Below are 9,946 nucleotides of genomic sequence, written 5' to 3' on the forward strand. Positions count from 1 at the left end.
GGTGTGTGTGTGAGAGAGAGAGAGCGTGTGGGTGATTTATTTTTGCACGCGACCTTTTGACTCCCTCCATTACTCACCTACGTCTCTGTTTTCTGTCTCAGTATCTCCTGCGCTGGTTGGTGACACCGTGACTCCAAAAAATAAACCCCCATTTTTCTCAGTTTTAATATCGACTTATAGTCGATGCTTTTATTTATTTGGAAATTCGCTCCAGTGACTGTTTCTTCTGCTGAATGATTGTAAGACTTTCTAATCTGCTGATTTCCCTGAGAGTGAAGGAAATGTTCCCTGTTCCTCTGGGCAGCCTCTGAATTCAGGCAGAATGAATGAATTTCCTCTCTGTGTGACTTGCCTCTGGATTCCTAACACAGCTGAAGAAGACAACACAACACCTACACGAGCTGAGGATCGGGGTTTTAAGACTTTAATCCCATCACTGCTGCTCTGTCCTGTCAGGGCTGCGACTCCGCGGGGCAGGGACGCAGTGTTGCTGCGGTTCGATCTCTCCCTCCGTCTGCACCACCATCAAACAGCATGTGGTTCTCCATCGTGTGTGTGTGTGACCCTGTCAGGGTGGGAGTTTTCCACCGTGTGTGTGCATGTGTGTGTGTGACCCTGTCAGGGTGGGGTGTTAGTTTGGCTCTGTTGGGTCAGAGTGCAGGTCAGAGATGATGGGCACCAGTTCACCACAGGTGTAAATATGACCAAGATTCACTGCATCTATTTGGATCATAATGTTGCAGTTAATGTGAGCAGTGACCCGGCAGTTAGGATGGTCACCAGGTTAGAGCTGTGATAGTTATGTAAGAGAATACCCACATCTTCACTGTCAGAGCCGTGCATAGAATTTATTTTGTTCATATGCTGCTGTGAAAAAGAGGAACCATTTCCAGGACTGATTCACGCGCTCGCACGTCGTACGATCACTGTGTTTTCATGTAAAAACCCCTCACATGACATCTTTCAAGGGCTGTCGACATCTTCATGGTTCCTGTGAATAAATTACCTTTTTAATATATTATATATAAGAAAAAACATGCCTTAATAAAACGAGCGGACGTTCATCGTGACCTAGCTCACAAGTGCACCTTTCTGAGCTCCACCTGGAGATGTTTTCATCCCTGAAGGGTTCTGCCTCAGTGTCTTGTTAATACTTCATGCTGAGGTCAGACAGCATGGTTCCTGTGCTGCTCCTGTCAAATCAGTTCAACAGTCTATGTAGATTAATGCATGGACTTGACTGGCGGATGCATCTGACCCGGCCAGCCCCCGCTGTCATAACAAACCTAAGGGTGGGACGTGGACTCTGAGGGACTAGCATGTGGAGGTTAGATTCCTGGTCAAAAAATCTTTCTTACCAGCAGCCCCATGGCCAAGGGGTAAGGAGATTGACCATCGTTTTGGGTTTTACTGAAAGATCTAACAAGGCCAGTTCTTCTTCTTTAACGCTACTGACCCAGGTCCAGTTTCATCTTGTGGTTCCCTGCACAACCTGTAAACGCAAAAATCAAATCAATAGGAATTTTCCAGGCCGTGTCCTTGACTCCTTTTCATTACAAAGACAACACATTGTTTTACATCCAGCCAGCAGCTCTGTCCAGGTCATGGGACCAAAGACATGTCAGATGGAGTGACCATGGCCTTTTTTTTAAGACCCCCTCTTGGGGGCGCCACTGAAAGTTAAAAGCATGAGGTTATATGATGTGGAGCTGTTGGTAGTTGGTAGTAGACCAGGGCATGACTAGGGTGAGTCAAAAGACCTGAATTCTTAAATTCTGATTTAAGGCTTAAAACCAGTTCAGACCGGTATCACACAATGTGTGTGTATATATACAGTGTGTATATATATATATATATATACACACACACACAGCAGGACATAAATATATTGAGAGAATCCTTCTCCGAAGCTGCAGCAGTGAGAATTTGGCTGAGTCATGTCGTGGGTCATTTATTTCCTCCTGGATGGGAGCAGAGTATTTTGTTCACACTTGATCCACGGTGTTTAAATGGCTGTGTAATGGTGAGGTGTTAATGGCATCCCCGCAGCGGTGTCATCAGCCAAGGCTGGATCAAACTGACACGGCTCTCACATTCCAAGTACTGCTGCTTTCATGCCATTAATACTCCTAATTGTTTCACTTTGACAGTCACACGTCGGCACGGTGACAGGAAGCAGCAACCAGTCCTGTTTCACACATTGACTGGATAGGAATCCTGCCGTTCTCACACGCAAGGGCTCCTCACGCAGAGAGAGAGAGAGAGAGAGAGAATAATGTGACAAAATAAATCAAAGTGCGTAAAAGCTCAGAGGGAGCCGACGGCCTTCTCCTCTGCGCTTTTACAAGTGTGATTTGTTGTTGTGCTCGCTCTGCTCACTTTTACATTCTGTTTGATAAAAGAAAGAAAAAAAATCCCACATATTCTGCCTTGTCTGAGCAGATTGTGACACGGTGCATGAACATGGGTTTCTAACCTGCAGTGATGACCGAGGCGCTGCGACTGTGCCACAGTCTGAGTGTGCTGAGCATGGGAGGGTGATGGGGGGGAGGGGGGACTGAGGGGGAGATTGTGCACCACAAGCCCTCGGTCTAAATCTTTGATAATTATCTTGACAACTGGGGCTTTTATTTCAAAGTCTTCTCTTTTTTTCTGGCTTAAAAAAATTGAAAGCTGAGAGAGCAGGCGTAGCCCAGAGAGAACTCTCCAGAGAGCTCGGCTTTTAATCTTCATTGGCCGTCCGAGCCGCTGGTGATGAATGGGCTCGTAGGCTGAACCAATTGAGCTTGGACTCTGCCGACGTTACTGCAGCAGTGGTTACATGAGAGACGGACAGAGTGATTGGTTAATAGCTATGACTAGCTGATTGAATGAGTGACCAGCTGACCTCTGCGTTGACACGTCGCTGACTGAATTCTTATTCACTCTCATCCACTGGTAGATAAAGTTTGTCGAATGTTATCAGCACCGGTCTTTTCTCAGTGACCTGCCACAGCAGTGTGTGCAGCCATGTGATGTCGGCCACTAATTGTGCTGCCTGTCCACGTACAGTACTTGTACAGGCCTTGTCTCCAGGCGCTGTCCAGTGTGTCACTGCTGGGTTGTGAACTCAGCTGTTCTACAGCTCTCCAGGGTTTCAAACTTAAACATCCTGTTTTTCCCAGTTGACAAGTCTTTATTGACTGTCGTATTAAATTTGTTTGCTTGTTTTTTGTTTTTTTTTTCATATGGTCTAATCTTCCCTTTCTTCAATGCAGTATATATTCTTGGTGAACTGATAAACAAAAAATAAAACATGTTTAGTTTGAGTTATTCTCAAATGTAGGTTCGTGTAACTCTGCATGTAAATGGAGGCACTTTTAATTAGTCCAATAAAATTAGAAACAAAATAACCTTATCCTCAGAAAGGTGTTCATGGCAATGTACTTAAACTAGATAACTTACGTGAGCTGAACTGGATTGATCAGTTCCAGGTACAATGAGAAAAAAGAATAACTCTGCTGCTGCCGTAAAACAGAGGAACTACTATTTTCTTCCTATTTTTTGACCATTAAAAACTCTGTTCTGTTCTTTGGACGTACAGTAAGCCCGGAATGTACGACTGGTCCCGAGTGTTCAAAATGTGGTACTTGTTGCGGTGTAGTGTGAACGTCTGATGAAGTAGTAGTAGTCTGAGCAGGTAGTATTACTCAGACTTTAAGGATTTTACTGCAGTAATGCTCACCACCCTGATTTTTTAGGTTCCTGAAAATGTGTTTTTCATGGCAATGATCTGCAGGACGTGCCTCACTGCTTGGATGGTTGGTCATCATGTGCCCTGTTCCACTGACCTTTAGGCAGAGAACTGAGGCCCGATCTGCTCAACCAGTGGAATTTGGTTGCTGTCTGCCTGGCTGACCTCTATGTCCACACAAAATCCCTGCTCTCCTTGGTCCAGAGACTTTCTCGGTCTTATTTCCGCCAGATATTTCGACTCTTCGTCTTGTGCCGCTGCTATCTGAGGCAGAGATCCTGACGATGCTGGGGGCTCCCTGGGGGAGGGAGAGGAGTACTGTGTGTGCTGTGAGCCGTGTACACAAGGCTAAATACACTCTCTGTACTCCCTCCCTGTACCACTCCTGTTGACTCTTTCTGATTCTGCTCAGCTTACCTTTCTATTTGTTTGTTTCTGATTTGTTTTTAAAAATGTCAATACGTACTTTCAGCACTGAGCTTCCTGTCATTTTTTTACCCTATTAAATTATATGAGCTTATTTTACCATAAGACCATAGGTTTAACACTCCAAAAAGATATGTAATATCTTATATTCAGTATCATCATAACCTATGAAGTACAAATTTACCAAAACCAAAAGCCTGACAAAGTCAAGTTTGACAAATACGACCACTTTTAAACAGTCTTTAAAAGCAGATTGAGCTGCTTCGCCAGGAGGACCGCAATGCCCTCCACCAGTGATACATCACATTGTGGACCACAGCTTGAGAACCCTTTTTGAAATTGAAAGAATGTTTTCAGAAAAATGTGCATTATAACTGTCAGCGTGTTCGGTGGATATCAAAGGAGAGCGGCCCTTTAAAATTGTGCGGCTCACACAGAGGCAGAGCAGCCGTGGCTGGCACAGCATCAATGGAGCGGGCTGGGCCTGTTTGAAGTTCTCACATCTCTCCTGTGAACTGAAGCCACTCCTGCAGACCCTGGTGGGCATCCTTTAAAAAACAAAAACGTCACAGAGTGGAGATGTAGACTGGTGCACAGCCAACAGGAATAACTCAATACTGTGTGTTTTTGTAGTAGTCGTTAATGGACTACTGCATGGACAATATCTGGTACTTGAGTAAATACTTGTACATGATTATTAGTATGTGAGGGTCAGTATGTTAGGGATAGCTGGATACTACCCTTTAAAGCCACAACCTAATCTTATAACTTCATATATATTTTATATATATTTCCATTACCATTCCATTAATCAGTTGTTATTTCCCAGAGTATAATATAATAAAATAATATGTAAAATATAATAAATATAATAAAATTACAATATTATTAAACAGACAAAATACATTTACACACCAAAACTTCTGGTTAGTTGTACACTACGCCCATCCTCTTCTCTTTTCTTAAGATCAGTTCAGTTATTGTTCTACAGATTGTCCGTGCGTTCCAGTTCTGACAAAAGACAATCTTCATCCATGCTAATGCTGAAAGTCCAGTCTGTCCTGTCGTATTTATGGCATAAGTCTGCAATCGCTTCAGGCTGAAAATGTCCATGTAAGACGCATGGTGCAGTTTGGTAGGTCCAAGACTGCGTCCAATCAAATCATTCAAATCAAAGTAACTGCAGACCAGCTAGAAGGCCAGGCTTGATGCCAGTTCAAAATCTGATTGGTTAAAGAAACAATGTTGTTGCCAGTCATTTCAGGCTCCCAGTGCCAGTACTATTGACTCTGAAGGCTTTGGGGCAGGTTTCCTTCAACCTGGCAACACCTGAGGCTGAATTATGATTGGAGAAAAAATACTGAGCATATGCGACTAGAAGCGGCACAACCGAGAGAAAAGCTGAGAACGGGGATGAATGATGAGAGCAGATTCACAATAAATATATTGAAATATATGTCATATATATATATGACATATATGTATGTATGTATACATCTATGTATGTATGTATACATCTATGTATGTATGTATATATATATATATACATATACTGTATGTGTGTGTGCGTCTGTCCTTGACGGCCTTGACGGTATGTTGCTGTTACTGATACATACAAGTTTACGATTCAACAAATGTGTAAAATAAAATTCCTCACACTCAAAGCAGCCTAGACCTCAGTGGTACATTATAAAACCTGCCATGAAGAACAAGACTTTGTTAGTAGATATTGTTCAGGTGAACACAGGAGGTTGGAAGTGTTGTCAATATTTTACGGTAAAACTTCCGGAACTACTGCAGCTCCACGAGCCTCTCATTTGGTTCAATTTATTTATTATTATTGTTTGTGTCAGACACGGCTGACATGTTGACAGCGCTAGGCTAATCTGCTACAGCTACTTGTTAACCATCTCTGTTAGAAGCAGAAAGTGTAGTTCAACCATCATGTGATATTTAGAGTTAGAACATCTGATCAGTCAGAATTTGCCCGATCGTATCTACAAGCTGATGCTGAAAGTTTGGTCTGCTTGGAGCCGATAACAAATGTCTGGCTTGGTACCGACCATCCCTGCATTATGCGCAGCGTCTGTGGTTTATAGAGACCTTGGAGTCCAGACACTAGGGACAGAGCTGTGAGCAGCATCTCTAACCAAGTGGCTGCAGAGACCAGATGTGATTTAGTATTTAAAGACAGAACTTCGTTCCGCTTTTTTACCCTCAACCTAAATTACTGATGGTAATAGATTATAACCCCCCATTCCCTTCCCTTCCCTCTCTCTCTCTCTCTCTCACTCTCACTCTCTCTCATTACCTTGGCATCCCTCTGCTCTGGAGGAAGGCAGAGAAATAACCAGAGTATCATAAATAATGTAACCCTTCCAGTGGGCTTTTTATCTCCCTTATCCCTCAATCTCTCCCTCCCACCTCCTTGTCTAATTACTGTCTACAAATGTGCTCCCCCTCGGCCCCTCTAACCCTTCGTCGGTCTGCAGCAGCAGTATGATGTTGTAGCAGGGAGAATCCAGCCCGAGCCCAGAACTCTCGGCTGCGCCCTCTCTGATGAAACTTGAGGTTCTGTACCTGCCTCACACTTCACCTCCTGATTTCATGCGCTGTGGTTTTACAAACATGGCAAGGTTCTTGTGGGCTGTGTGGGATGTGTTCACGTGTAGGATGAGTCAAAGAATGTAGGCCACAAAAGGTTAAGTCATTTTTCACAGAGCCAGGACTGTCACAGTCACTTCATCTTATTGAAATGTTAGAACAGAGTTGGACGCTTTCTGCTGGGATGGAGACGATGAATTGTCATACTGTTTTTGGTCAGAAAAGTCCCTATTGGCTGTCCTTAAAGTGGTGCAATGAGGTCATCCCCTGAAGTGCATAATTTATAATGTATTTATAGATAGTAATAAATGTTGTCAAGAACTGGATTAACATCACTGGAGAGACCAAAATAAGTACAATCTACATGAACGTCACAAATTTTAATGTTCTCCATTATTGGCTTTTTTTATATTAATGTGGTAGACACATACATTATCCATTAATTAGAGGATAGGTAGTACATATACTTATTTATTTAAAATAATAGTATTTAAGTCAACTAAAAATTATTCATATAATATTCCTTGTGGGCTGTTTGAGCTAGCATTAGCTTGTACTGGACTGTTGTAGCTAATCCCTAGCTTGTACTGGACTGTTGTAGCTAATGTCAGGTCTAGTGTATTTTCCAGGACTGTTGTAGCTATCAGGACTGCTGTGGTTAGCGTTAGCTTGTATGTCTGTACCAGGACAGTTGTAGCTAATGTTAGCTTTAGAGTCTGTACCAGGTCTGCTATCGCTAGCATTAGCTCACAAGTGAGCTTTTAGGTGATTTTGAGGTTGTTCTCCAACCTCCTGGTAACCTCGGTGCTGCTGCAGCTCCAGTTGGAGTCACGTTCTGTCTCAGACCAGGAGGAGAAACCACCAAAGGACCATATAGAAAGAGCACATGTCAACAATAATGAGGCAGGGATGGAAATGGTGTTAAAATGATGTGACATTTCTGCTTCATTCAGCTGTTTTTCATGTCTTAACGATGGATTCACCTCACAAAAGTGACAACAGTTTGCCAACCAGCAGCAGATTCCAGGGATCGTTGTCAGGTTGGAGGAAGCAGAGAGTTTACAAAGTCACTCAGGCATTGACTAACTGATGGAAGGCAGACAAGTGTCAGCGCAGGCACAACAGTCGTTGTGCTAAAAATGTTTCTGGACCAACCTGCTCCCATTTGCATGTGAGGGATAGAAACGCCAAACTATTACCCTGTTTTTGTGTTGCCTGACAGCTGTTGTAAAAGACACATCGGGGGCAAACCAGACAAGTTTCTGCTGAGTCAGGCCCATACCACACACATCAGTTCTATTCTGTATTTGTGTTTGTATCTTGGTATTCGTAAAGGGCAGTTAGCTCTGGTTTCTGTACTAGGACTGTTGTAGCTGATGTTAGCTCTGTAATGTTTTAGTTCATCTTCTCCTGGTGGTCAATTTAACTTTAGGGGCATTACTGCCACCTTGTGGGCTGGAGTGCGTCCATCAGTTTTCCTGGTGTACCAAAAAGAACTGAAAAATATGAGTTACTTATTCATCTCTCATTAAATATTTGAAGTAAACCCGCCAAAGTCCCAACGCTTCACTGGGTACAGATGGAAGGCTCTAGAATCCTCACGTGCACACATACAGAAAGAAGCCAATGTCTCTGAAGCTAACAGAAGTTCACTCAGTCAGCACATTCCAGGCTGTATTTTATTACCCCAGATAAAGGGCAGCGAATGCACTTCAAGTGTCACATAATGTTAAAACACTCCTGGGCATCGAATCAAGGAAGTCATTCAGAGAGTGGTCCAATCAGAGAGCACTGCACCTGCTGCTGCGGCAGTGAGCTGCTCAGCCTGGACCGAGTCAAGTTGTTAAAAGCTTTGAAGTCATGAGCAGGTGTGGAGCAGCAGAAAACCCGAGCAGTGGCGCGACGGACTTCAAGGCAGCTTCGGCCAAACCTAATGGCCTCATTATGTTTCCTGTATGATTGCGGCGATGGCTGATGAAAGCTCAGGCAGCACTTCAATTTCACAGAGTTGAGCATAATCATACGCTTGGCCACAGATCCGGTTGTGGCTGTACGAGGGTGTTGAAAGTGTCTGTGTGGGAGGACGAGTGTGAGGGAGAGGAAGAGTCGGTGTTGAATTAAATGTGTGTTAATTACATTGGTACAAGTGTCAAGTCTGATTTGGTCTAAATCGCCTGCTTCTCCTTCTGGAGGAGGAACAAAGTGCAGTGGTGCGTCCTCCTCCTGCTGTCGGCCTCCTGCTGGGCTCTGTTTGTTTAGATACAGATTGACTGCAGGTTCATCCACCTCGTAGGGCCATTTAAACTTACGGACGCCAAAGTTAGGTTCAGTAATTGCCATTTAAACTTGTCGTTAGAGATACGGACGCCAAAGTTAGGTTCAGTAATTCATTCAAATCCTGGTTCTCATTATAATAATGATAATTAATGAAGTCCTTTTTTGATGAGAGTTTATTTTTGTACTGAAACATGGAGGGTTGTCATTATCATGCCTGCTTGCACATCTGCCTTACACACATAAGTTAAAAAATAACAAATAAAAAAATGACCTCACTTGGCGCAAATGATACATTTTTTTTAACTGAAATTTTCCTTTGGTGTCAAAGCTCTGCTCACTTTCTTTGAAATTTTCCTTTTGTGTCAACCCCTGCTCACTTTCTGGTCAGCCGACTGTGCCAGCCACTGTAGAGAACACTGACTTTAGCGTAGTTACATATTTAATGTAACCTAAAGACGTATAAATTAGTGCCAGTACTTGGTATCAGCGAGGACACTAAATGAAAATGCTCGTACAGTACTTGATTGTAAACTTAGTGATGCGCATGTAACAAGTTCATACAAACAAAAAGTTGTTCAAATCTGATCTTGAATTGAATCAGTTCAATTGGTCAAGTGGAAAAAACACACACAAACACTTTTTCAGTTACTTTCTAAAAATGAACAAATAAAAATCACAACAGATAAAACAGAGGAAAAAGGGAAATAGCCCATAAAGGATGACTGGTCAATGATTTAGCAATAAAATTGGAGTAAAATCATCTGCGGGTCAGATAGATGTGTTCATATTTACAAGCTGCATATTTGCATTACAACAACAGCACTGCTGCTTCTAGATATACATTTATTAAAAACAGACTGTGCTGTGGTCTTTTTTTAGAACAGATTGCAGTATTTTTAATGCAAT

At 42.9% G+C, this 9,946-nt stretch overlaps 1 protein-coding gene across 1 annotated transcript in view; it reads left to right on the forward strand.

Annotated features, from left to right (window-relative positions):
* Nucleotides 1-9,946, forward strand: part of sorcs3a (sortilin related VPS10 domain containing receptor 3a) — a 223,646-nt gene that overhangs the window by 18,729 nt on the left and 194,971 nt on the right. The window lies entirely within an intron of this gene.

Source organism: Cynoglossus semilaevis, chromosome 9, assembly GCF_000523025.1.
Source record: "Cynoglossus semilaevis isolate Cse_v1.0 chromosome 9, Cse_v1.0, whole genome shotgun sequence".
Classification (NCBI taxonomy): Eukaryota; Metazoa; Chordata; class Actinopteri; order Pleuronectiformes; family Cynoglossidae; genus Cynoglossus; species Cynoglossus semilaevis.